Below are 26,152 nucleotides of genomic sequence, written 5' to 3'. Positions count from 1 at the left end.
AAGTGCCTTCTGATAAAAGAAACTTCTCAGCTGGTGTCAATTTTCCTGAGCTTAGAGGAGCCTGACAACCAGACTTCTGGACTAGACACTATTTATCTGATTTCACCAAAAAGAGTTCAATGAAATTAGTTTTGCAAGGGTGAGAAAAACTGCAAACGGATTCATTGGCTTCTATCAGAAAGAACTTCATATGCCTAAGTGAAGAATCATTGCTGGAATGATGCCCAGAGGAACTGCAAGAAGACCATAGAAGCAAATAGGAAGAAGCCAGTCTCTCTTTTTTCCTCCGAATGTTTTATCTTATTAGTACAGATTAACAGTCATTCAGCAGGTAATGTAGAAATCTGGTTTACAAAGGTCCAGGCCAAGAATCACAAAGCAGAGTACAAAAGAAGAATGAAAGAAAGTGATAAAAATTGACTGATATATAAAAAGCATACAGGCACATGGGTGGCTCAATCATTTAAGCATCTGCCTTTAGCTCAGGTTATGATCCTGGGGTCCTGGGATGGAACCCCTGCGTTGGGCTCCCTGCTCAGCAGGGAGTTTGCTTCTCCCTCTCCCTCTGCCCTTGCCCCCTGTTCATGCTCACTCTGCCTCTATCAAATAAATTTTAACCTTAAAAAAGTATATATGATGTAGCAAGTTAGAGTTATGAACAGTTAATCTTTATTTCTGAAATAGGACATGAGGCTATGGGTGATATTTATGACTTCTTTTCTTCAGTATAATTTCGTGCTCTCATTTTTAAGTATTTTGATAGATGTATTATATACATACCTAAAAGTAGGCAAATTATATTCATTAATATCCAGAAAGTATCATCATTGTATCACACCAGGGTCACAAAAAATCAGGTCAAGAAATAGAACATAACTAGCATCCCCTCAATGACTTTTCTAATAACTCCCTCATCCAACCAACCCAAAGACAATCACTGTTCTGATTTAGCATTACAGTTTTACACTTAAAAATATTTATTTATTCATGAGAGACACACAGAGAGAAAGGCAGAGACATAGGCAGAGAGAGAAGCAGGCTTCATGCAGGGAGCCTGATGCAGGACTCAATCCCGGGACCCCAGGATCACGCCCAGAGCTGAAGGCAGATGCTCAATCACTGAACCATCCAGAAGTTTTTCATTTTACATTTTTAACTTTATCTTTTTTTTTAATTTTTTTATTTATGATAGGCACACAGTGAGAGAGAGAGAGAGGCAGAGACACAGGCAGAGGGAGAAGCAGGCTCCATGCAGGGAGCTCGATGTGGGACTCGATCCCGGGTCTCCAGGATCGCGCCCTGGGCCAAAGGCAGGCGCCAAACCGCTGCGCCACCCAGGGATCCCATTTTTAACTTTATAATAACAAACTCACACAACATGTATTTTTCTCTATCTATATTTCTACATTCTTGCTTTTTAAAAAATGTATGTTATTTATTCATGAAAGAGAGAGAGACAGAGAGAGAGAGAGAGGCAGAGACACAGGCAGAGGGAGAAGCAGGCTCCATGCAAGGAGCCTGATGTGGGACTCAATCACCGGACTCCTGGGTCCCTGAGCCAAAGGCAGACCCTCAACTGCTGAGCCACCCAGGCATCTCTATTCTTGCTTTTAATAGTAGTTTGTTCATTTTTATTAATTTGTTGGTTAGGGTTCTCTAGAAAACACACACAAATGTATTCATAGGGAAATAAAAAAATACTCATGAAGATTATATTTATTTTTTATTTAAAAAAATTTTTATTGGAGTTCAATTTGCCAACATTTAGCATAACACCCAGTGCTCATCCCGCCAAGTGCCCCCCTCAGTGCCCATCACCCAGTCACCCCAACCCCCTGCCCACCTCCCTTTACACTACCCCTTGTTCATTTCCCAGAGTTAAGTGTCTCTCATGTTTTGTCACCCTCACTGATATTTTCACTTATTTTCTCTCCTTTCCCTTTATTCCCTTTCACTATTTTTTAATATTCCCCAAAGGAATGAGACCATACAATGTTTGTCCTTCCCCGACTGACTTACTTCACTCAGCATAATACCCTCCAGCTCCATCCACGTTGAAGCAAATGGTGGGTATTTGTCATTTCTAATGGCTGAGTAATATTCCATTGTATACACAGACCACCTCTTCTTTATCCATTCATCTTTCGATGCACAACGAGGCTCCTTCCACAGTTTGGCTATTGTGGATATTGCTGCTATAAACATCGGGGTGCAGGTGTCCGGCGTTTCACTGCATCTGTAACTTAGGGGTAAATCCCCAGCAGTGCAATTGCTGGGTCGTAGGGCAGATGTATTTTTAACTCTTTGAGGAACCTCCACACAGTTTTCCAGAGTGGCTGTACCAGTTCACATTTCCACCAACAGTGCAAGAGGGTTCCCCTTTCTCCACATCCTCTCCAACATTTGTGGTTTCCTGCCTTGTTAATTTTCCCCATTCTCACTGGTGTGAGGTGGTATCTCATTGTGGTTTTGATTTGTACTCATGAAGATTATAGTCTTCATTTTTATAACTGGTTACATGGTCATAGTTGGTATTTACAACTACCTTCTTTAACTATCTATTTTGTATTCCCTTTACCTTCAGCAAGTACCTCAGCTAGTCAGGGTTCTTTATCTGGTAGAATGGGCCAAACTTTCTCTGCATCATTAGTAATCCTGCCTGCATTGAGTTATAACAGTTTTTCCATTGACCTTAACCATAGGGTATGGTAATACTAAGAGACACCCTAAGGAATCCCGTGTATTCCAGACATACTCTTTTTCACCTATTTTGTAGAGTAGTAATCCAATTTCCCCTTGGTAGTCAGGATCAATCATCTCAGCCAGCACAGGCATGAGAAGTCCAAAGTGGCTGGGTAGCAATCTTAACTTCTAGTTCAATGGAATCAGTGCTTCCTGTTGGAGATAGGACTTTCCTCCCTTTGGATCTAAAGGAGTCTAGAACAGCAGAACATAAGGTCACAGGAACAAGAAGCAAAAATGTTGCTAGTGGGTCACTAGGATTAATAAGGAGTGGTGCCTCTCCCATTTCTTCTCCTTGATTCCTGGGCACATGAATCTTGGCTATGAGGGAAACAGCCCTATTTGTTGGATGGTGATTCAGAGCACCTACAGCTGCCTAATCACCTGGGGGAATGGTGCTGTATGGAGTATTGGTCTCTCTTGCTGGCAGACTGGGCACTCAGCAGTGGCTGTAGCCAGATTAGGCTTGGTGAGTGGAAGTCCATGCTGCCGAGCCCATGTATTACCTCTATCACTGCCACCATGGCCACTTCATTCATGAGACCACCTGAAAGCTGAGGTGACTAAGGAAAGAGATTGACTGGTATCCATAGAATGGGCAATTCTGTAACTTGATTATGAAATCCTCCTCTGCTGAACATTCACATACCTTAATGTTTTTTGGCCTATTCATAGAAGCCTATCCACATACCTCTTTCTCAGATATTTCTGTCACCAATTTTCTATTTATGTTCCTTCCAAGTCCCTCGCCACCCAGTCCACTCATTGGCCACAGCCTATGGATTGGTATATAATCATACATCTAGCTTTGTCCTTCCAGCCAAAGTGGACAACCTAGTGCATTACTCAAAATTCCACCTGCTGGAAGGATTTCTCTTCACCACCTTCCTTCAAGGATGTCCCAGAGAGGAGCTGTAGTGCTAGAACTGTACACTTTCAGGTGGTGCCTGCATGTCGTGCAGAACCATTAAACCAGGCCCAATTCTTCTCTTCCTCTGTCAACTGATAATAGGGAACTCCTCATGAGGTCATAAATGCAGGCTGGGGGAGAGAAGGCATTGTAGCAGGAATGGAGACCATGGGCATTTAAGCCACTTCTTCATGTGTCTGCCTCGGGCTGATCACATATATACCACTTCCATTTGGTAGTAGATTGTTGCTGTGTGTGAATTAGATAATACTTTATGGCTTAGTGAATTAGATAATACTCAGTTCATGATGGGCAGTTCATGTCACATGGTAACTTAATGGTCCATAGTTGATAATTCAATCTACTGAGGCCCAGAGACCAAGAGCCATTTCTCCAAAGGAGAGTAGTTATTTGTGGATAATGGCAGAGCCTTGCTCCAAAATTCTGAATGCCTGTACTGTGATTCATCCATAGAGGTCTGCCAAAGTCTTCAAATGACATCTCTAACTGCCACTGATTCTTCAAGTAGAGCATATGGCCCAGTAGCAGAGCAAGCATTTGCATAGCAGCTTGGACCTGTTGCAGAGCCTTCTCTTGTTCTGAGCTCTACTTAAAACTAGCAGCTTTTGGAGTCACTCAGTAAATGGGCCAAAGTACCACACCCAAATGAGGAATATGTTGCCTCCAAAATCCAAAATGGCCCACAATATTCTGTGGTATTGGCAAAAGCATAAACAAACAGGAAATAGGACAAATAGAGATAACAGAAGACCCACAAATATATGGTAAGTTGATTACTGACAAAAATTAAAGGAAATTCAATGAAGAAAGGGTAGTGTTTTCAGCTAGTAGAGCTGATAGAATTGGATATTAAAAAAACTTTGATCACTATCTTACACCAAATGCAAAAGTAACTTGTTTTGTATCATAGTCTTAAATTTTATTTTATTTTTAAAGATTTATTTGTTTACTTATTTATTTATTTATGAGAGAGAGAAACAGACAGAGACAGGCAGAGGGAAAAGCAGGCTCCATGCCAGGAGCCCGACGCGGGACTCGATCTCGGATCTGCAGGATCACGCCCTGGGCCAAAGGCAGGCGCCGAACCGCTGAGCCATGCAGGGATCCCCTCCCCTCCTTTTTTAAGATTTACATAGACTTAAGTTTTAAAATAAGAGCTGTAAAACTTAAATCCAAAATATAGGTGAAAATCTGTGAATCATTGGACAAGACAAATAGTTCATAGAACACAAAAAGCAAGAACCTTAAGAGAAAATGTGAACTAATGAGTTAATAGAATTTCTGCTCTTTGAAGAACATTGTTATGAGAATGAAAAAACAAGTCACTGATTTGGAAAAACTACTCGCACATTACATATTTGATAAAGGACTTGTATCCAGAATATATTTAAAAAACCTCAAAATTCAATAATAAGAAAATCAGCTATAATTTAGTTTCATGTATCTTTTCATCTGTTTTCAAATCCTTTTTTTTAATTTATTTATTTATGATAGTCACAGAGAGAGAGAGAGAGGCAGAGACACAGGCAGAGGGAGAAGCAGGCTCCATGCACCGGGAGCCCGACGTGGGATTCGATCCCGGGTCTCAAGGATCGCGCCCTGGGCCAAAGGCAGGCGCCAAACCGCTGCGCCACCCAGGGATCCCTGTTTTCAAATCCTAAACAAACAATACATTTCTAGAATAAACCTCAGTCTGTGCTCTCTTTTTCGTATTTTTCTAGATTCAATTTGAAAATGCTTTGTTTGGGATTTTTTTTTCATCTATAGCTATGAGGGACATAAGCCTATAATTTTTCTTTCTTATAGCGTTCTTGTCAGATTTTTGTATCAATGCTTTTCTAGTCCCATAAAATAAGTTATAAAATGGTGCCTCTGTTTTTAGTCTTTAGAAGAATTTGTATAAGATTGGTATAAGATTGGTGTTGCTCCATTCTTTTTCTAAAATTGTAAAATACACATATAAAATTGACCTTTTTAAATATTTAGAGTGTACAATTCAGTGACATTTAGAATTTTCACAATTTTGTATAACCATCCATCACTCTAGTTTCAGAACATTTTTATCACCACATCATAGCCACTAGTCAGTCCCTCCCCGTTAATTTATACCCCCAGCTCCCAGCAAACAAAATCTTTCTGTCTCTATAGATGTGTCTATTCTAGACATTTAATGTAAACAGAATCATACAATATGTGGCCTTTCATGGCTATCTTTTTTAGTATAATGTTTTCAAGTTTCATTCATGTTGCAGTGTGTACTAGTACTTCATTCCTTTTTATGGTTTAATAATATTCCACTGTATGGACATATCACTTTTGTTTATCCATTCATCTGTTTTTTTTAAAATTTTTTTATTTATTTATGATAGGCACACAGTGAGAGAGAGAGAGGCAGAGACACAGGCAGAGGGAGAAGCAGGCTCCATGCACCGGGAGCCTGACGTGGGATTTGATCCTGGGTCTCCAGGATCGCGCCCTGGGCCAAAGGCAGGCGCCAAACCGCTGCGCCACACAGGGATCCCCATTCATCTGTTGATGAACATTAAGTTTTTTTCCACTTATTGGCCATGAATAATACTGCTATAAGCATTTATGTACAACTTTTTGTATGAAAATCTGTTTTTAATTATTTGGAGGCATATACACCAGAGTGGAATTGTTGGGGTCATATGATAATTCAATGTTTAATTTCTTGAGGAACTGCCAAACTATTTACCAAAATGTTCACAACATATTGAATTTCCACAAGCAATATGTTAGGATTCCAATTTCTACATATTCTCACTAGTGCTTGTTATTTTGAGATTTTTGGAGTATAGCCATTTTAATGGATATACAGTGGCTTTGGTTTGCATTTCCCTAATGACGGATTTTGAACATATTTTCATGTGCTTTTGGTCGTATATCTTCTTTGGGAAAAGGTATTTTCAAACCCTCTAGCCATTTTTCATAGTATTATTTTTGTTGTTGATTTTTAATAGTTTATATGTATTCTTTGCAAGTATTTTTTTACCATCCTGTAGATTATATTTTCAGCACCTTGATAGAGTCTTTTCATGAACAAAATTTGAACTTTCATGAAGTACAACGTATCTATTTTTTCTTTTGTTGTTTTGATTTTAAAATCATCTAAAAACCATTGCCAAATAAAAAAATCATAAATATATGCCGCTATGTGTTCTCCTAAGAGTTTCATAGTTTTTTTTACCCATTGCATTTAAGTCTTTGATCCATTTTGAGTTGATCTTTGTATATGGTGTGAGGTAGAATTCCACTTTATTCTTTTGCATGTGGTTATCCTAGCATTATTTGTTGACAAGATTATTATTCTCTCCACTAAATTAGTCTTGGAACCATTGCTGGAAATAAATTGAGCATATGCATGCATATTTCTTTCTAGACTCCCAGTTCTAGTCCATTCATCTATATATCTATCCTTATGCCCATACCATACTGTTTTGAAGTAACTTTTCAAAATAAGAACAGTAAGTCCTCTAACTGTTCTTTTTCTCAATATTGCTTCGCTATTCAGGGTCCCTTGCAATTTCATATGAATTTTAGGATCAACTTTTCCATTCTGCAAAAAAGACCATTAGAATTTTGTATTGAATCTATAGATCACCTTGGGGAGTATTGCCATCTTAGCAATATTAAGTTTTCCAATCCATGAACCTGAGATTTATTTCCATTTATTTAGATCATCTTTAATTTCTGCCAATAGCATTTTATACTTTTTAGTATACAAATTTTGTACCTCTGTGTTTAAATTTACTATTTTATCTTTATGCTATTATAAATGGAATTTTATTATTTTTTGAAATTGTATTTCTTAAGTTGCATTTTTAGATTGTTTATTGTTAATGTGTAGAAATACAGCTTATTTTTACAAGTTTATCTGGTACCCTGCAACTTTGAAGATTTAACATATTAGCTCTAATAGCTCTCTTTGTGAATTTTCAAGGATATTCTATATATGGGATGATATCATCTGTGAATAGTTTTCAATCTTTCATTATCATTTGGATGGCTCTCATTTCTTTTTCTTTCCATATTGCTCTGACTAGGACTTTTACTACAATGTTGCATTGCAGTGGTGATTGTTGGCATCTTTGTCCTTTTCCTGACCTTAGAGAAAAAACCTTCAGTCTTTTATTATTGAGTATATTATCTTTTAGGTTTTCATAAATGCCCTTTATCATGTTAAGAATGTTTCCTTCTACTCCTAATTTATATCTTTATTATGAAAAGTTATTGGATTTTGTCAAATGCTATTTCAGCATCAATTGAGATAATCATTTTCCCTCTTTATTTTATGCATATAGTGTATTGCATTAATTGAGGCTTGTATGTTGAACTATACTTGGTCATTGTGTATAATCATTTTTATATGTTCCTGGATTCGGTTTACTAGCATTTTTAAAGGAATTTGCATCTACATTCATAAGGCATATTGACCTGTAATTTTCTTGTAGTGTCATTATTTGGTTTTGGTATTAGGCTAATGCTGCCTTCACAGGATAAGTTAAAAAGCATTTCATCCTCTTCTATTTTTGGAGAGAGATTGGGAAAGACTTATTTTAATCCTTCTTATTTTTTTAAAAAAGATTCTGTTTATTCACTCATGAGAGACACAAAGCTAGAGAGGCAGAGACATAGGCAGAGGGAGAAGAAGGCTTCATGTAGGGATCCCAATATGGGACTCGATCCTGGGACTCCGGGATCACACCCTGAGCCAAAGGCAGGTGCTTAACCGCTGAGCAACCCAGGTGTCCCTGATTTTAATTCTTCTCTAAGTGTTTGAAGAATTCCTCATATTTCCGTTTTTTATTGGATAATTTGATCCATCTATATTAAGAAGGACTCACTTCTGCCATTTTGTTATTTTTCTTTTTTTCTTTTTTGACAGGCAGATAAAGGTTTGTTTTATTGAATAACTGATCTGATTCATGCTGAGGCCACTGTGTACAGACAAGAGAGAGGGAGTTTTGTTCCTTGGTCTCTTCCTCCTTGGAAAGAGTCTTGATGATTTCCTCCTTCTTGGCCTGGAGCAGCTCTTCACGGCGCTTGCGGGCCTCCTTGGTCTTAGATCTGCAGGCCTCAGCCTGGTCAGCCACAAGCTTCTTGTGAGCCTTGTCTGCCTTCAGCTTGTGGATGTGTTCCATGAGAATCCGCTTGTTCTTGAACACGTTACCCTTCACTTTCAGGTATAGGCTATGATACATGTGGCGGTCAATCTTCTTAGATTCACGGTATGTTCTGAGCAGCCTGCTAGAATTCTCATCCTCCTCATCCACGTTACCTTCTCAGGCATTCGAGCATTGGCAGTACCTTTTCTCTTACCAATGCCCATATGCCTGCCCTTCCGGCGGGCCAGAGTGTTTTTCCGGCACCGAGCTCGGGAATGGACAGTCACAGGCTTCCGGATTATCAACCCATCTTTGATCAGTTTTCGTATCTGCTGACAGGAGTTTGCATTGGCGATTTCATTGGTCTCATTGGGGTCCAACCAGACCTTCTTTTTGCCACAGCGGAGGACACTGGAGGCAAGCCTCTTCTGAAGCCTGAGCATACTCATGGCTGCGACCGCAGCGCCGAAAGGAAAAGTGTTATTTGTTTTCTGTATGTCTTATATCTTTTTTTTTTGTCAACTTCTTCATTACTATTTCTCTAATTCCTCCAAAACACTGCAAATGTGCTGAATTGGCTTTATTTCCTATTGTGTGTATATTTAAAGATTATTCTTAGTGGCTACAATTAATATTATAAATTTATAACAATCTAGTTTGAATTGAAAGCAACTTAGCTTCAATAACACACAAAAACTATGTGTCTATATAGTTCAATGCCCTCTTTTATACTGTTATAATCACAAATTATGTCTGTACATTGTGTGCCAAGTAACATAGATTAAGCTTCTTTTATGCATTTGCTTTTTATATAGGAGAAGATGATCCACAAATCAAATATACAGGAATCTGTGATGCCTCATATAATATATATTTATTTATTTATAAAATACAGAAATATTAAAAAATAAAAAATACAGAAATATTATATAAAAATATAAATATATAAGAAATATATTTATATAAAATATCTAAATAAATATAAATATATAAATATTTATAAATATATACATATTTACCTTAACTAGAGTTCTTTGTGTTTTCATATGGCTTTGAGTAACCATATAGTTTCCTTTTATTTCAACCTGAAGGATTCCCTTTAATACTTCTTATAGGTCAGGTCTACTAGAGACAAATACTGTCAGTTTTTTCTTTTTTCTTTTTTAATCTGGAAATGTAATAATTTATCCTTCATTTTTAAAAAAATTCTTTTTATTGGAGTTCAATTTGCCAACATATAACATAACACCCAATGCTCATCCCATCAAGTGCCCCCCTCAGTGCCCGTCACCCAGTCACCCCAACCCCCCACCCACCTCCCTTTCCACCACCCCTTGTTCATTTCCCAGACTTAGGAGTCTCTCATGTTATCTCATGTTCTCCCTCTCTGATATTTCCCACTCATTTTAGCTCCTTTCCCTTTTATTCCCTTTCACTATTTTTTATATTCCCCAAATGAATGAGACCATATAATGTTTGTCCTTCTCCGATTGGCTTACTTCACTCAGCATAATACCCTCCAGTTCCATCCATGTCGAAGCAAATGGTGGGTATTTGTCGTTTCTAATGGCTGAGGAATATTCCATTGCATACATAGACCACATCTTCTTTATCCATTCATCTGCCGATGGACACCGAGGCTCCTTCCACAGTTGGGCTATTGTGGACATTGCTGCTATAAACGTCGGGATGCAGGTGTCCCGGCATTTGCTCTATCAGCTCTGAGCAGCCAATTCTCTACCAAGTTGAACTCTATAAACCACATGACAAAGATGGAAGATTCTCTCAAGAAGGAAGGAGCTTTTCTCTGAGGAGTCCACTTCTTCAATAGCCTCTATAGTCCCTATTCTTTACCCAAACCTTAGGGAAGTCTCTTTATACTCATTGCCCATGAGGATCAATTGTGTACACACATGCCTTCTTACTCCTGTAAATAAACTACCAGGTGAACCTCATCTCACATGCCATAACTTCCACTTCCCCCTACCTAAGCTCCCTTCTCTCTAGGGAATGGGGCTTTCTCCATCAAGGCCTCCTACCTATCCATAATACATTCTTGAAAGCTATTCGAACAATATGTTCATAATTGTCTCTTCTGGTCTTGTGTTGCTGTACAACAAACTATCTCAAAGCTTAGCAGCTTAAAGCAATAGACATTTTATTATATCTCACATTTGCGTGGGTTAGGAATCCAGGCAGCATTGATCTGGGTGATTATTCTGTTCACATGGCCTCAACAAAGATCACTCAGCTATATTCAGCTGGAGGATAGACTAGTCTGGTGAGTCCACCACAGCTTCACTCGCATATCTAACACCTTGGCAGAGATGGCTGGAAGGCTAGGCTCAGCTAAGACTGTTAACCAGAGCAGCTACACATGTCCTTATCAGCATGGCGGTCTCAGGGTGATTGGAGTTCTGAGATGGCAGCTCACAGCTCCAAGAGCTATTATTTCAGTGACCCCAGTGGAATATGCATGGCTTTTTATGACCCAGCCTCAGGAGTGATATAGCATCATTTCTCCAGTACTCCACTAATTTTAGAAGTCCTAAGCCCATCCAGATTCAAATGGAACAGAGATATGTAGGTGTTACTCCTCAAGAAGGAGTGTAAAGAATTTGCAGCTATATTTTAAAACTTTCATAGATGTCTCACAAGAATAAACCAGGCACGGAGGGTCCCAAGGCTTTCCTGAATCTTGGCTCTCCCTACTTTGTAGATCAAAAGTCAAATGAGCTGAAGTATAAGGTGATTCATTCCAAGAAGCCTGCTCTTGGAGAGTAAAATAAAGGAGCCACAGAGCATAAAACAACCCCCTTACCACACTTGTCCACATCTCCTTTCCTAGTGGCCAGAAAATAAATGAAAACGGTAACTAACTCTTATCCTTCAAGCACCATTGGAAAGGACATGAGGGAGGTGGCCCCTTATAGAAAAATATCTTGTGGGGCAGCCCTGGTGGCTTAGTGGTTTAACACTGCCTTCAGCCCAGGGGCTGATCCTGGAGACCTGGAGTCCCATGTCAGGCTCCCTGCATGGAACCTGCTTCTCCTGCTGCCGTCTCTCTCTCTCTCTCTCTCTCTAGTCTCTCATGAATAAATAAATAAAGTCTTAAAAAAAGAGAAAAATATCTTGTGAATCCAGCACTCACTTTCTGAGGAATGTTGGACAAGTCTATTTTACTTTCTAGGCCTTACTTATTTAACTTTGTGGTGGTGATGATTTCTATACTACACCTAGGTCAATGAGTAAAGCCTGTAACATATGGCCTACAGTGTATGATACCCATTGACTGCAATACAGAAGTTCTAGAGGTGTGATATTTACTCCTGCTCACAATGTCCATAATTTGTTATCCTTTTAGCATTCTCATGACTAATTGTTAGTTTTCCTGCCTCTTCTTTGTTGTTCTTCCCTCCAACGTCAGTATGGCTTTCAGGCTTTCTCTAAGAATACTTAAAGACAAGCTGAGATTGTTTATTTTTTCATATCTCATATTTTCAGAGTCTAGAATGGCATTGGTGTCCTCTTTGCTCCAGATGATGACTCTTCTACGTTGTTGTAAAACAAAACAAAACAAAACAAAACAAAAATAAACTTCCATTTAAATCCTATGTCATTTAGATATCCAACATTCCTCTTCCTTTGCTTTTCTAATCTATAGATCTGCTAGCCATCACTGAGAACTTGACAACTAGCTCACAGTGTTCCTTTGCACCTGAGTTCTGCTATCATCGTGGATGACTTCAGCGTCGATGTATGTGGTTAATTCCCTCAACTCCCCAGGTTCCAAATCCCTTAACATCCTTATTTCCAAAGACCCTCTCATTTGATCTTAGCCACCCACTTCCATTGTCACACCATAGACCATTTTCTGTTATTGTTCCCCTCCAGATAGAGTATTTCAAGTATCTTGCTCTCTGACTACAAACTCCTCTTCTTCTGGATTGCTTTCTCTACTTTCCAGCACAATTATTCTTCAACATCTAGGGGCTCACCATATATTGACATTTTTGTCTCTTCCAATCTTCTATTCCTTGCCTCTTTTTTCCTGACCCCTTATCTTATTTGGGTGAAGTGGCTCATTAATTCAGTTGCACCCTTGCTAATGCCTTGCCTAAAAACTCCCTTGCCTCTCGCTGTGTAACCTTAAATCTGCATAAACTGAACAATCTGCTTTCTCTGTGCTTGAGTCTCAGCACCTAAATAATGCTGGAGAAATTTGCACTTAAGGAAGGTTTATCTCATTCTAAATGCATAATTATCAATTTCAAAGAGTTCTCCAACACTGCATAGCAATTCTACCACAGGCATCTGGTCAACTTACCACTCTCCTCCATTAATCCAAAATAACTATTTGAAACCTTATTTACTAACCTCAAAACTCTAACTTTCTCCCATAATTCTCTCTCACTGTCAGCATAGAATTTCCCAGCTCACACATATACACAAAATAAAAACCAATAGAAGGAAATTTCCCTATGCCATGTATATTAAATCTACAAAACTAAATCTACCAGCGTCAATCTATACCTGTGTCATTATTCTCTTAAGGGTCTTTTCATTTTTTTAAATTTCTTTTTATTGGATTTCAATTTGACAACATATAGAATAACACCAGTGCTCATCCCATCAAGTGCCCCCTTCATTGCCCATCACCGAGTCACCCCAACCACCTGCCTACCGCCCTTTCCACCACCCCTTGTTCGTTTCCCAGAGTTAGGAGTCTCTCATATTCTGTCACCCTCTACTATATTTCCCACTCATTTTCTTTCCTTTCCCCTTATTTCCCTTTCACTGTTATTTATATTCCCCAAATTAATGAGACCATATAATGTTTGTCCTTCTCCGATTGACTTATTTCACTCAGCATAATACCCTCCAGTTCCATCCACATAGAAGCAAATGGTGGGTATTTGTCGTTTCTAATGGCTGAGTAATATTCCATTGTATACACAGACCCACATCTTTATCCATTCATCTTTTGATGAACACCGAGGCTCCTTCCACAGTTTGGCTATTGTGGACATTGCTGCTATAAACATCAGGGTGCAGGTGTCCGGTGTTTCACTGCATCTGTATCTTTGGGGTAAATACCCAGCAGTGCAATTGCTGGGTCATAGGGCATATCTATTTTGAACTATTTGAGGAACCTCCACACAGTTTTCCAGAGTGGCTGTACCAGTCCACATTCCCACCAACATGCAAGAGAGTTTCCCTTTCTCCACATCCTCTCCAACATTTGTGGTTTCCTGCTTTGTTAATTTTCCCCATTCTCACTGGTGTGAGGTGGTATCTCATTGTGGTTTTGATTTGTATTTCCCTGATGGCCAGTGATGGGGAGCATTTTCTCATGTGCATGTTGGCCATGTCTATGTCTTCCTCTGTGAAATTTCAGTTCATGTATTTGCCCATTTCATAATTGGATTGTTTGTTTCTTTGATGTGGAATTTAATAAGTTCTTTCTAGATCTTGGAAACTAGCCCTTTATCTGATATGTCATTTGCAAATATCTTCTCCCATTCTGTAGGTTGTCTTTTAGTTTTGTTTACTGTATCCTTTGCTGTGCAGAAGCTTCTTATCTTGATGAAGTCCCAATAATTCATTTTTGCTTTTGTTTCTCTTGCCTTCATGGATGTATCTTGCAAGAAGTTGCTGTGGCCAAGTTCAAAAAGGGTGTTGCCTGTGTTCTCCTCTAGAATTTTGAAGGATTCTTGTCTCACATTTAGATCTTTCATCCATTTTGAGTTTATCTTTGTGTCTGGTGTAAGAGAATGGTCCAGTTTCATTCTTCTGAATGTGGATGTCCAATTTTCCCAGCACCATTTATTGAAGAGACTGTCCTTTTTCCAGTGGATAGTCTTTCCTGCTTTGTCGAATATTAGTTGACCATAAAGTTGAGGGTCTACTTCTGGATTCTCTATTCTGTTCCATTGATCTATGTGTCTGTTGTTGTGCCAGTACCACACTGTCTTGATGACCAAGGCTTTGTAATACAACCTGAAATCTGGCATTGTGATGCCCCCAGATATGGTTTTCTTTTGTAAAATTCCCCTGGCTATTCGGGGTCTTTCCTGATTCCACACAAACGCTAAGGTGATTTGTTCCAACTCTCTGAAGAAAGTCCATGGTATTTTGATAGGGATTGCATTAAATGTGTACATTGCCCTGGGTAGAATTGACATTTTCACAATATTAATTCTTCCAATCCATGAGCATGGACTATTTTTCCATCTCTTTGTGTCTTCCTCAATTCCTTTCAAAAGTGTTCTGTACTTTTTAAGGTATAGATCCTTTAAATCTTTGGTTAGGTTTATTCCTAGGTGTCTTATGCTTTTGGGTGCAATTGTAAATGGGATTGACTCCTTAACTTCTCTTTCTTCAGTCTCATTGTTAGTGTATAGAAGTGCCACTGACTTCTGGGCATTGATTTTGCATCCTGCCACACTGATGAATTGCTGTATGAGTTGTAGCAATCTTGAGGTGGAGTCTTTTGGGTTTTCTAGGTACAGTAACATGTCATCTGCGAAGAGGGAGAGTTTGACTTCTTTTTTGCCAATTTGAATGCCTTTTATTTCTTTTTGTTGCCTGATTGCTGAGGCTAGGACTTCTAGCACTATGTTGAATAGCAGTGATGAGAGTGGACATCCCTGTCGTGTTCCTGATCTTAGGGGAAAGGCTCCCAGTGTTTCCCCATTGAGAATGATATTTGCTATTGGCTTTTCGTAGATGGTTTTTAAGATGCTGAAGAATGTTTCCTCTACCCCTACACTCTGAAGAGTTTTGATCAGGAATGGATGCTGTATTTTGTCAAATGCTTTCTCCGCATCTATTGAGAGGATCCCATGGTTCTTGTTTTTTCTCTTGCTGATATGAACAATCACATTGATTGCTTTTACGAGTGTTGAACCAGCCTTGCATCCCGGGCATAAATCCTGCTTGGTCATGGTGAGGAATTGTCTTAATATACTGTTGGATCCTATTGGCTAGTATGTTGTTGAGAATTTTTACATCCATGTTCTTCAGGGATATTGGTCTATAATTCTCCTTTTTGGTGGGGTCTTTGTCTGGTTTTGGAATTAAGGTGATGATGGCCTCATACAACAAGTTTAGAAGTATTCCATCTCTTTCTATGTTTCGGAACAGCTTTAGTAGAATAGGTATGGTTTTTTTCTTTAAACGTCTGATAGAATTCCCCTGGGAAGCCATCTGGCCCTGGACTTTTGTGTCTTGGGAGGTTTTTGATGACTGCTTCCATTTCCTCCTTGGTTATTGGCCTGTTCAGGCTTTCTATTTCTTCCTGTTCCAGTTTTGGTAGTTTGTGGTTTTCCAGAAATGTGTCCATTTCTTCTAGATTGCCTAATTTATTGGCATATAGCTGCTCTTAATAGGTTTTTAAGATCGTTTGTATTTCCTTGGTATTGGTGGTGATCTCTCCTTTCTCATTCATGATTTTATTAATTTGAGTCTTTTCTCTCTTCTTTTTAATAAGGCTGGCTAATGGTTTATCTATCTTATCAATTCTTTCAAAGAACCAACTCCTGGTTTTGTTAATCTGTTCCACAGTTCTTCTGGTCTCTATTTCATTGAGTTCTGCTCGAATCTTTATTAACTCCCTTCTTCTGCTGGTGTAGGATCTATTTGCTGTTTTTTCTCCAGCTCCTTTAGGTGCAAGGTTAGCTTTTGTATTTGAGTTCTTTCCAGTTTTTGGATGGATGCTTGTGTTGTGATGTATTTTCCCCTCAAGACTGCTTTTGCTGTATCCCAAAGATGTGGAACGGTTGGATCTTCATTCTCATTAATTTCCATGAATCTTTTTAATTCTTCCCTAATTTCCTGGTTGACCCTTTCATCTTTTAGCAGGATGGTCCTTAACCTCCACGTGTTTGAAATCCTTCCAAACTTCTTCTTGTGATTTAGTTTTAATTTCAAAGCCTTATAGTCTGAAAATATGTAGGGGATGATCCCAATCTTTTGGTATCGGTTAACACCTGATTTGTGACCCAGTATGTGCTCTATTCTGGAGAAAATTCCATATGCACTTGAAAAGAACGTGTATTCAGTTAAGTTTGAATGTGAAGTTCTGTAAATATCTGTGAAATCCATCTGGTCCAGTGTGTCATTTAAAGCTCTTGTTTCTTTAGAGATGTTGTGCTTAGAAGATCTGTTGATTGTAGAAAGCTCTACATTGAAATCACCAAGTATAAGTGTATTATTATCTAAGTATGTCTTAACTTTGGTTATTGCTTGATTGATATACTTGGCAGCTCCCACATTCGGGCCATAAATCTTCATGATTGTTAGGTCCTCTTGTTGGATAGATCCTGTAAGTATGATATAGTGTCCCTCTTCATCTCTTACTACAGTCTTTGGGATAAACTTTAATTTATCTGATATGAGGATGGCTACCCATGCTTTCTTTTGAGGACCATTTGAATGGCAAATGGTACTCCAACCTTTTATTTTCAGGCTGTAGGTGTCCTTATGTCTAAAATGAGTCTCTTGTAGACAGCAAATATCGGTCTTGCTTTTTTTTTTTTCCAGTCTGAAACCCTGCGCCTTTTGATGGGGTCATTAAGCCCATTCATGTTCAGAGTTACTATTGAAAGATATGAATTTAGTGTCATCATGATACCTATTCAGTCCCTGTTTTTGTGGATTGTTTCCTTGGACTTCCTCTTTCTGTTACAGAGTCCCCCTTAGTATTTTTTTTTTTTTTTTTTTTTTTTTTTTTTTTTTTTTTTTTTTTAATTTTTTTATTTATTTATGATAGTCACAGAGAGAGAGAGAGAGGCAGAGACACAGGCAGAGGGAGAAGCAGGCTCCATGCACCGGGAGCCTGATGTGGGATTCGATCCCGGCTCTCCAGGATCGCGCCCTGGGCCAAAGGCAGGCGCCAAACCGCTGCGCCACCCAGGGATCCCCCCCCTTAGTATTTCTTGGAGTGCCGGTTTGGTGGTCACATATTCTTTCAGTTTCTGCCTATCTTGGAAGCTCTTTATCTCTCCTTCTATTCTGAATGAGAGCCTTGCTGGATAAAGGATTCTTGGCTGCAGGTTCTTCTCATTTAGGACCCTGAATATATCCTGCCAGCCCTTTCTGGCCTGCCAGGTCTCTGTGGAGAGGTCTGCTGTTATCCTAAAGCTTCTCCCCATAAAAGTTAGAGATTTCTTGTCTCTTGCTGCTTTAAGGATCTTCTATTTGTCTTTGGAATTTGCAAGTTTCACTATTAAATGTTGAGGTCTTGAGCGGTTTTTATTGATCTTAGGGGGGATCTCTGTATCTCCTGGATCTGAATACCTGTTCCCCTTCCCAAGTTAGGGAAGCTCTCAGCTATTATTTGTTCAAATACATATTCTGGACCTCTGCCCCTTTTGGCGCCCATCGGGAACCCCAATTAAATGTAGATTTTTCCATCTGAGGCTGTCATTTATTTCCCTTAACCTATACTCATGATCTTTTGTTTTTCTCTTTTTTCCTCAGTTTCCCTCCTTGCCATCAACTTGTCTTCTATGTCACTCACTCGTTCTTCTACCTTGTTAACCCTCGTCGTTGGACCTCCTGTTTGGATTGCATCTCATTTAATTGATTTTTAATTTCGGTCTGATTAGATCTAAATTCTGCAGTCATGAAATCTCTTGAATCCGTTATGCTTTTTTTCTAGAGCCACCAGTAGCTTTATAATTGTGCTTCTGAATTGGCTTTCTGACATTGAACTGTAATCCAAATTCTGTAACTCTGTGGGAGAGAGGACTGTTTCTGATTCTTTCTTTTGAGGTGAGTTTTTCTTTTAGTCATTTTGCTCAGTGCAGAGTGGACAAAAACAAATTGTACCGGAAAAAGAAGAAAAAGAGAGAGAAAAAAAAAGAAGTAGAAGAAGAGAAAAGAAAGGGGGGGAAACAATCAGAAAACAAAAAACAAGGGGGAGTATCCTATGATTCTACATACTGTAAATCCCTTGACTTTCCCTGGAACTTTCTAACGCTGCTTGGTCGATAACTTGCTTTTCCCCTCTCCTTCTAGCTGGTCACCTGGGGGAGGGGCCTGCTGTGCTGATTCTCAGGTGTGTGCACCTGGGGGAGCTGCTCAGCCCCTTGCCAGGTGGACGGCTCAGTGGGAGGTGTTTATCCTGTGAGGTCCTTGCTCAGTCCCCGGTACAAAGTGACACCAGGAGGAACAACCACAGTGGCTGCGGCCAGCTCTCCAGCCCTAGAGTCAGCTCCTGCAGTCACTATCGCAGCTCTCAGTCCACAGGGGCCTGGATGCTCCAGGGGCTGGGGGCATTGATCTGCACAGCTCGGGGGCGCCAGCGGCAGGAACGTCCTCACTGTCCTGGGCCCTCCTGGCCTCTGTCTGTCCTGGAGGGAGCGCCAGATCTTGGACTGTGTCCCCAGCGCCTTTGGTTCCCGGGCCTGCACTGGTGGAATCGCTCCTGGGCTGCACAGCCCCCTCCGTGTGGATCCGCCACTTGAGCAGCCGGCCGAGCTACTCCTGGGGCCGTGCAGCCCCCTCCGCTCGGAGTACCTGTTTCATTCTTTATGTTAGAGAATGTGGCCACCTTTCTGTTTTGGTTGAATCCTCTGCCCTTGGTTTGATTCACAGCTGGTCCCAATTTCTCATAGTCTTACCCTATCATATTCTTTCTCTTGGAATTTGAGTGGTGGTAGAGCTGGGACTCTGTTGACTTGGTCAGAATATGTGTGTAACTGACTTTTTAAAAGATTTATTTATTTATTTGGGAGAGAAATAAAGAGAGAGCATGAATTTGGGGAGAGGAAAAGGGAAACGGAGAAGCAGACTTCCCACTGAGCATAGGGCCCCATTCTGGACTTGATCTTAAAGTCCTGAGATTATGACCTGAGCTGAAGAAAGATGCTTAGCCAACTGAGCCACCCAGGTGCCCTGTGTGGAATCTACTTTTACTGGAAGCAAATTCAGTGCACTTCCAGAGAATGGTGGTTTAGAACAGCATTCTCCAATATGAGGTGCATGGGAGTGATTCATTGTGATATGAGAAAGAAGACACTATAACTTGTTTTTATGTCTTTATTTTTTTATTTTATTTATTAATGAGACACAGAGAGAGGGGCAGAGACACAGGCAGAGGGAGAATCAGGCTCCACACAGGGAGCCCGATGTGTGACTAGATCCCAGGTCTCCAGGATCACGCCCTGGGCTGAAGGTGGTGCTAAACCGCTGAGCCACCTGGGCTGTTTCTATGTCTTTAAATGTAAAAAGTGAGACAGAAATTCATCTTCCCATTATGAAGTATGCATGTTGACCTATTATCCTCATCTCATTTTGACCATTTACGCCATTCATGTCCTGAGCCCTGTACTATGGAAGAGGTACCCTGAGGTAAAAGGAAAGATGCACGGTATTCTAGCATTTATAGTAAATTCTCATGACTGTGTCAGCGTTTTGGGCAAGTCATGTATGCTAAGTAATATGGATTTATAGATATCAACCAATTTATTTCATAAGAGTTTTATTGAAGTATAATTCACTTACTACAAAATTCAGTGGGTTTTAGTATATTCACCAAGTTCTGCTACCATCAACACCATAGAATTCCAGAACATTTTATGACCCTAGATAGAAACTCTATGTCCATTAGCAGTCACTCCTTGTTTCCCCTCAACTGCCCCCTCAACTGTAGACAACCATTAAAGTACTTTGTGTTTCTGTGGATTTGCCTCTTCAGGGTATTTCATATAAACAGAATCATCAATATATGTCCTTTTGTGCCTGACTTCTTTCACTTAGCATATTGTTTTCAAGGTTCATCCACATTGTAGTCTGTATCAGTACTTCATTCCTTTTTATGCCCAATGCCCAAATAATAATAGATTGTATAGATAGAGCACAAATTGTTTATCTATTCATCTCTTGATAGACATTTGGTTTGTTTCCACTGTTTAGCTATTATGAGTAATACTATTATGAATATTCATACTCAAGTTTTTGTGTAGATGTATATTTTCATTTCTTTTGAGTAAATATCTAATAGTGGAATTTCTGGGTCATATGAAAACTATGTTTAGCTTTTTAATTAACTGTCAAAGTGTTTTCCAAAGTGGCTGCACCATTTTACAATCCCATCAGCAATGTATAAGGATTCCAATTTCTTCACATCCTTTCTAATACAAGAAATGAGAAAAAATATTTGCAAAGTATATATTTGATATAGGGCTTGTATCTAGAGTATAAAAAGAATTCTTATAACTCAAAACAAAAAACAAATGACCTAACTAAAAAATGAGCAAAGGGTCTGAGTAAGCATTTTACCAAGGATGATATGCAAGTGACCAGAAAACACATGAAAAAAAAAAGCTAAACATTATTAGGTATTAGAGAAATGCAAATCAAAAACCAAAATGAGATACAAAATCACACACATTAGGATGACTAAAATCAAAACATCATCCAATTTTAACTCAACATACCCTCACAAAATAGATAAGTGCTTTTAAAAGTTTTCTTCAAAGAAATAGCAGATTGAAGATAACACTAACGGTACAAGCATAAATGAATGATAAGGAAATGGCACCACTGACACTTCAACTAATCTGGGAACAAATCCTTTATAAGCTACATGACAAGCTAATCGTACATGACAAAAAATGACAAAAAGTTGAAATTATCAAGACATATGAAATGTGATATTTCATTACTATTGTTAATGATGAACCTTGCATTAAGTGTATAAATGACTTGAGAAATTAGCAAATTGCAGGCTAAGCCATCAGGATTTATAAGATATTTACAAATATGATTTAGCTATAGTTATATTATCCTCCTTAAAACTCTAGATTTAGGGACGCCTGGGTGGCTCAGTGGTTGAGCATCTACCTTCTGCTCAGGGCATGATCCCAGAGTGCTGGGATCGAGTTCCACATCGGGCTCCCTGAATGGAACCTGATTCTCCCTCTGCCTGTGTCTCTGCCTCTCTTTCTGTGTCTCTCATAATAAATAAATAAATAAATAAATAAATAAATAAATAAATAAAATCTTTAAAATAAAGAAAGGAAATTTAAAAACAGAACTCTAGATTTACAAATGTTTTATAGTATAGAAGTATAGAATATTTATAATATAGAGATTGTCCAGGGGCTCATGTATATAAGCTATAAGCAGATATTCATATATTGGGGATAGATGTTTAATAGGATGGGCAATCACAAAAGTGTAAAGATTACTATTTTAGATCCCAAATCTGGACTTATGTCCTAACTAAATCTCTTACCAAATGGGACTTTGAACAAGTTTAGTTTAGTTTAGCCACCTTAAGTCTTGGTTCTTCATCTGAAAAATGAGAATGTTGATAATCTTTTCTTCATGGAGTGGTTGTGAGGATTAAATGATATAATACTCATTAAACAGCATAGTGCCTGCATGTAGTATATGTTCAATAAATATGATGATTGTGGTGATGATGATGATGATGATAATGAAGAATTCTTGGCAAGGATGAATAGTAGAGAGAGGTATAAACCCAGCACAATAACAAGCTAGAATTAAATATGTCTTGCTGCCCCAGAGAATGTACAGTGTATGGTATGACAGTATTACTGTCACCCTCAATCTTATGACTCTGTCTGCTACTTCTCTAAATTCTTCCTCCTCCTTCTAAGGTTCCCTATCTGTTCTAGTTTCCAAACTCCATTCTTCCAGGCTTTCTAGAATAAAGGGGAAAACACCTGTTACTTTATTAGGCTGAAGAATTTAATTCTTGTTGATCTCCCCCCTTCTACCTTCACTTTGCCCACTGGCTCTGGTTCTCATGACCATGTAACCCTAATAAGATGATTTTGTAAGTGAAGGATTTTTTCTAATAAAACTCAACTTTCCTTCAGGGTCAATACACTCAAACTGCAGCCAGTTCTTAAAATAACTATTTTTCTTCTCCTATCATAAACAAACAAATGAATGATTGAACAAATAAATGAGCCATCTTCTCTCTTCACTGAAAGACCTCAGGGCCTCCTTTCAATCAAATAAGATTGCTGCAATAAAAAAAAAAGCAGCCTTACTCTGTTACCTCACACGTTCCCTAGGTGCTGCTGCCATTCATTCTACCACCTTAGGCTGATTTGACTTGTTTAAACTCAAGTCACTCAGGCATTGCGAGGGTTGGTGGGGGATGACAACAGAGATTGTTTAATTTACAGAAGAGGAAGTAACCTGATGTAGCAACATGAACCTGTGTTTTAAGAAATAGGAAACCTGAGTAATAGACCAAATTCTCATGGGCAGGGAACTAACTTTCCTGGATTTCAGCTTTTTGTCTGTTAAACATGAAGATAGAACCAGCTCAGAGAGAAGACATTATAAACCACGTAGGAGAGTGCCTTGTATTCCCTTGTTGTGGGATAGGGAAAAGGTTGAACACTACTGAATTTGATTATCTAAGAATAAAGTAGACACAAGAAGGTTCAGCCACTTAAAATTGGCCACCCACAGTGGTTATCTTCAGATGGGGACATTAGAGTAGTTGTTATTTTTACCTTTAATATTTGTATACTTTTTGAAACTTAAATAACATCATGTGCTGATTTTCTAATTAGTCACCATAAAAGGTGAAGTGAAAATCTCAAGATGCAGGTTTATATATACAGTTTGATTTCACGTTTGCATAAAAATGTATATGCATATGTAAGAAAATTCCAGAAAGAAAAAGAGCCTAAAATGAAACAGTATTTTTCTGAGTGATCGTATTGTGATAATTGTATTTATTTTGTCCATACTTTTTGATATGTTATAAATTATTGACAATAAACACAAATTTTTTAATCAGGAAAATAATAAAACATTTAAAAATTAAGTTTAAAGGCTCTGTTTTGCTGCCAAAATCATAGCAAAATAGGCTTGAGCCCGACTCCACTCTCTTCCTCAGTAATGAGCCCAAATCCAGTGTCTTCCTGCCTGATGTTTGATTTTGGTAGTTGTTTCCTCCTGAGCTTTGAAATCAGTGGATCCCACCAGGCTTGTATTTTGCCATGTGTTTATAGAGTCCTGGAGAAGCTCCGTGAGTTTATATGCACTCCATTACTACTGTATGGAACTGTTGAATCACCATGTTGCATACCTGACACTAATATTACACTGTGTTTTAACTGGAATTTAAATAAAAACTTAAAAGATAAATAAATAAAACTGTGAAACTTCCAAATGAAAACTTTGGGGAAAATTCTTATAGACTTAGAGTAGGCAAAGATTATCTTAGCCAAGACTTAAAGAAACACTAACCACAAAAAGAAAAAAATGATAACTTGAGCTTCATCACAATTAAAAGCCTCCACAAATAAGAGCAAAGTTAGAGGTCTTATACTACCAGACTTGAAGACCTACTATAAACCTATAGTAACCAAGACAGTATAGAAATGTCATAAAGACTGACAGATCAATAAAACAGAATTCAGAGTCCAAAAATAGGTTTACACTTACAATGTCATTTGATTTTTCCACAGAGGTTTCAAAGCAATCCTAGTGGGTGAGAAAACACTTTTGAACAAATGATACTGGAAGAACTGGACATCTATATGGAAAAAATTAACCCCAACCCCTCTCACATACCATAAACAAAAAATAATTCAAGAGGGATCACAGACCTAAATGTAAAAGCTAAAACTCTAAAACTTTTAAAGAAATGTGAAGGAGAATGTCTTTGAGAACTGGGGGAAGGCAAAAATTCTTTAGGCTACAGAAAGCAATAACCATAAATGAAAAAATTAATAAAATAGACTTTAAAAATTCCACTCATAATTAAGACACTATTAATAAAAATTAATGGCAAGTCACAGACTGGAAGAAAGTATTCCCAAAACATATATCTGACAAAAGACTGTTATTCAGGGTATATACTGAAGGAAAAAAACCTCTACAGCTCAATAATAAAAAGACCAAAAAAAAAAACCCACTTCAAAAGAGGGCAAAATATTTGAACACACATTTCTGAAGCAAAAATATATACATTTCCAAAAAATGCATTTAAAAGTACTCAACATCAGCAGTTACCACGGGAAATACAAAATCAAGCCAAGAGAATATGCCACCACACACACATTAGAATGACTAAAGTTTTAAAAGACTAGGGGAGAAACTGGTGCAATTAATTGTACATTGTTGGTTGGAATGTAAAATGCTACAACCACTTTGGAAAAAGTTCTAGAAGTTTTTTTTATAACTGAACATATTCCTACTATATGACCCAGCTCTTCTACGTATCCAAAAGAAATGAAACATATGCTAACAAAAAGACTTGTTCAAGAATGTTCATAGCAGCTTTATTCAAAATAGTCAAAACCTGAACTAAGAAATAAATTTTTATCAAGAGGAGAAGGAATAAACAAAGTACAATATGTGGAAGACTACTCAGTAGCAAAATGAAGGTGCCATTGATGTAAACAAACACATTATGAGTCTCAATGTGAACAAAATAAGACTTTCACCACAAAGTACATATTGTATGACTCCACTTCTATGAAGTTCTAAACAAAGTAGTCTTCCTGAAAAGATGCTAGAACAACAGTTGAACAACAGTTAGAACAACAGTTCTAGAACAACAGTTGCTTCCAGAGGATAGTATCAACAAGGAGTGACTGGGAAGGAACATGAGGTAATAATGGTAATGATAATGTTCTACATTTTTCTAAGGAATTTGTGATTTGTTATATGTAATTTGTGCATTTCATTATATGTAAATTTTAAATGGAAAGAAAAATCTGTAAACAAATACTGAACTCTATTTAATGAAATGCCTAATGAAATATTTGTGAGAGAAAGAACTGTTGTCTCTAATTTACTTTGAAATTCACGCAAAAAATAAGATAATTTTTTCAATATAGGGATGAATAGCTGTGATAAAACAAATATAATAAAACAATGGTAGAGTCTAGATGGTTTTATAAAAGTGTTTACTTTGCTGTATGTTTTTTACCTAAGAGAATTGAAAATATACAACCACACAAAAATTTGTACCCAAATTTGCATAGCATATTTATTCATGTTTGCCCCAAACTGAAAATTATATGAATATCTATCAATAAGTGAGTGCATAAACAAACTGGTATGTCTATGCAGTGGAATACTACTCCATATTAAAACTAAATGAACTGCTAAACATAACATGGATGAATTTTACAGACATAATATTTAGCAAAAGAAGATATTCATAAAATAATTCATGCAGTATGATTCCACTTATGTGAATTCTGGAATAGGCAAAGCTAATGCACTGTGATTGAAGTTATATACAAGTGATGAATTATTGAAAACTACATCTGAAAATAATGATGTACTATATGTTGGCTAATTGAATTTAAATTTTTAAAAAGACATTAGGTAAGTGGCA

The 26,152-nt window shown here is 38.1% G+C and overlaps 1 pseudogene; it reads right to left on the bottom strand.

Moving 5' to 3' along the window:
• Positions 1–8,523: 8,523 nt before the first annotated feature.
• LOC112668528 (60S ribosomal protein L19-like) lies at positions 8,524–9,273 on the bottom strand (annotated as a pseudogene).
• Between the last annotated feature and the right edge of the window lie 16,879 nt (positions 9,274–26,152).

The sequence above is a fragment of the Canis lupus genome, chromosome X (genome assembly GCF_003254725.2).
Source record: "Canis lupus dingo isolate Sandy chromosome X, ASM325472v2, whole genome shotgun sequence".
Classification (NCBI taxonomy): Eukaryota; Metazoa; Chordata; class Mammalia; order Carnivora; family Canidae; genus Canis; species Canis lupus.
The sequence above is the reverse complement of the archived record's forward strand: the minus strand, read 5'-3'. Positions and strand labels throughout refer to the sequence as shown.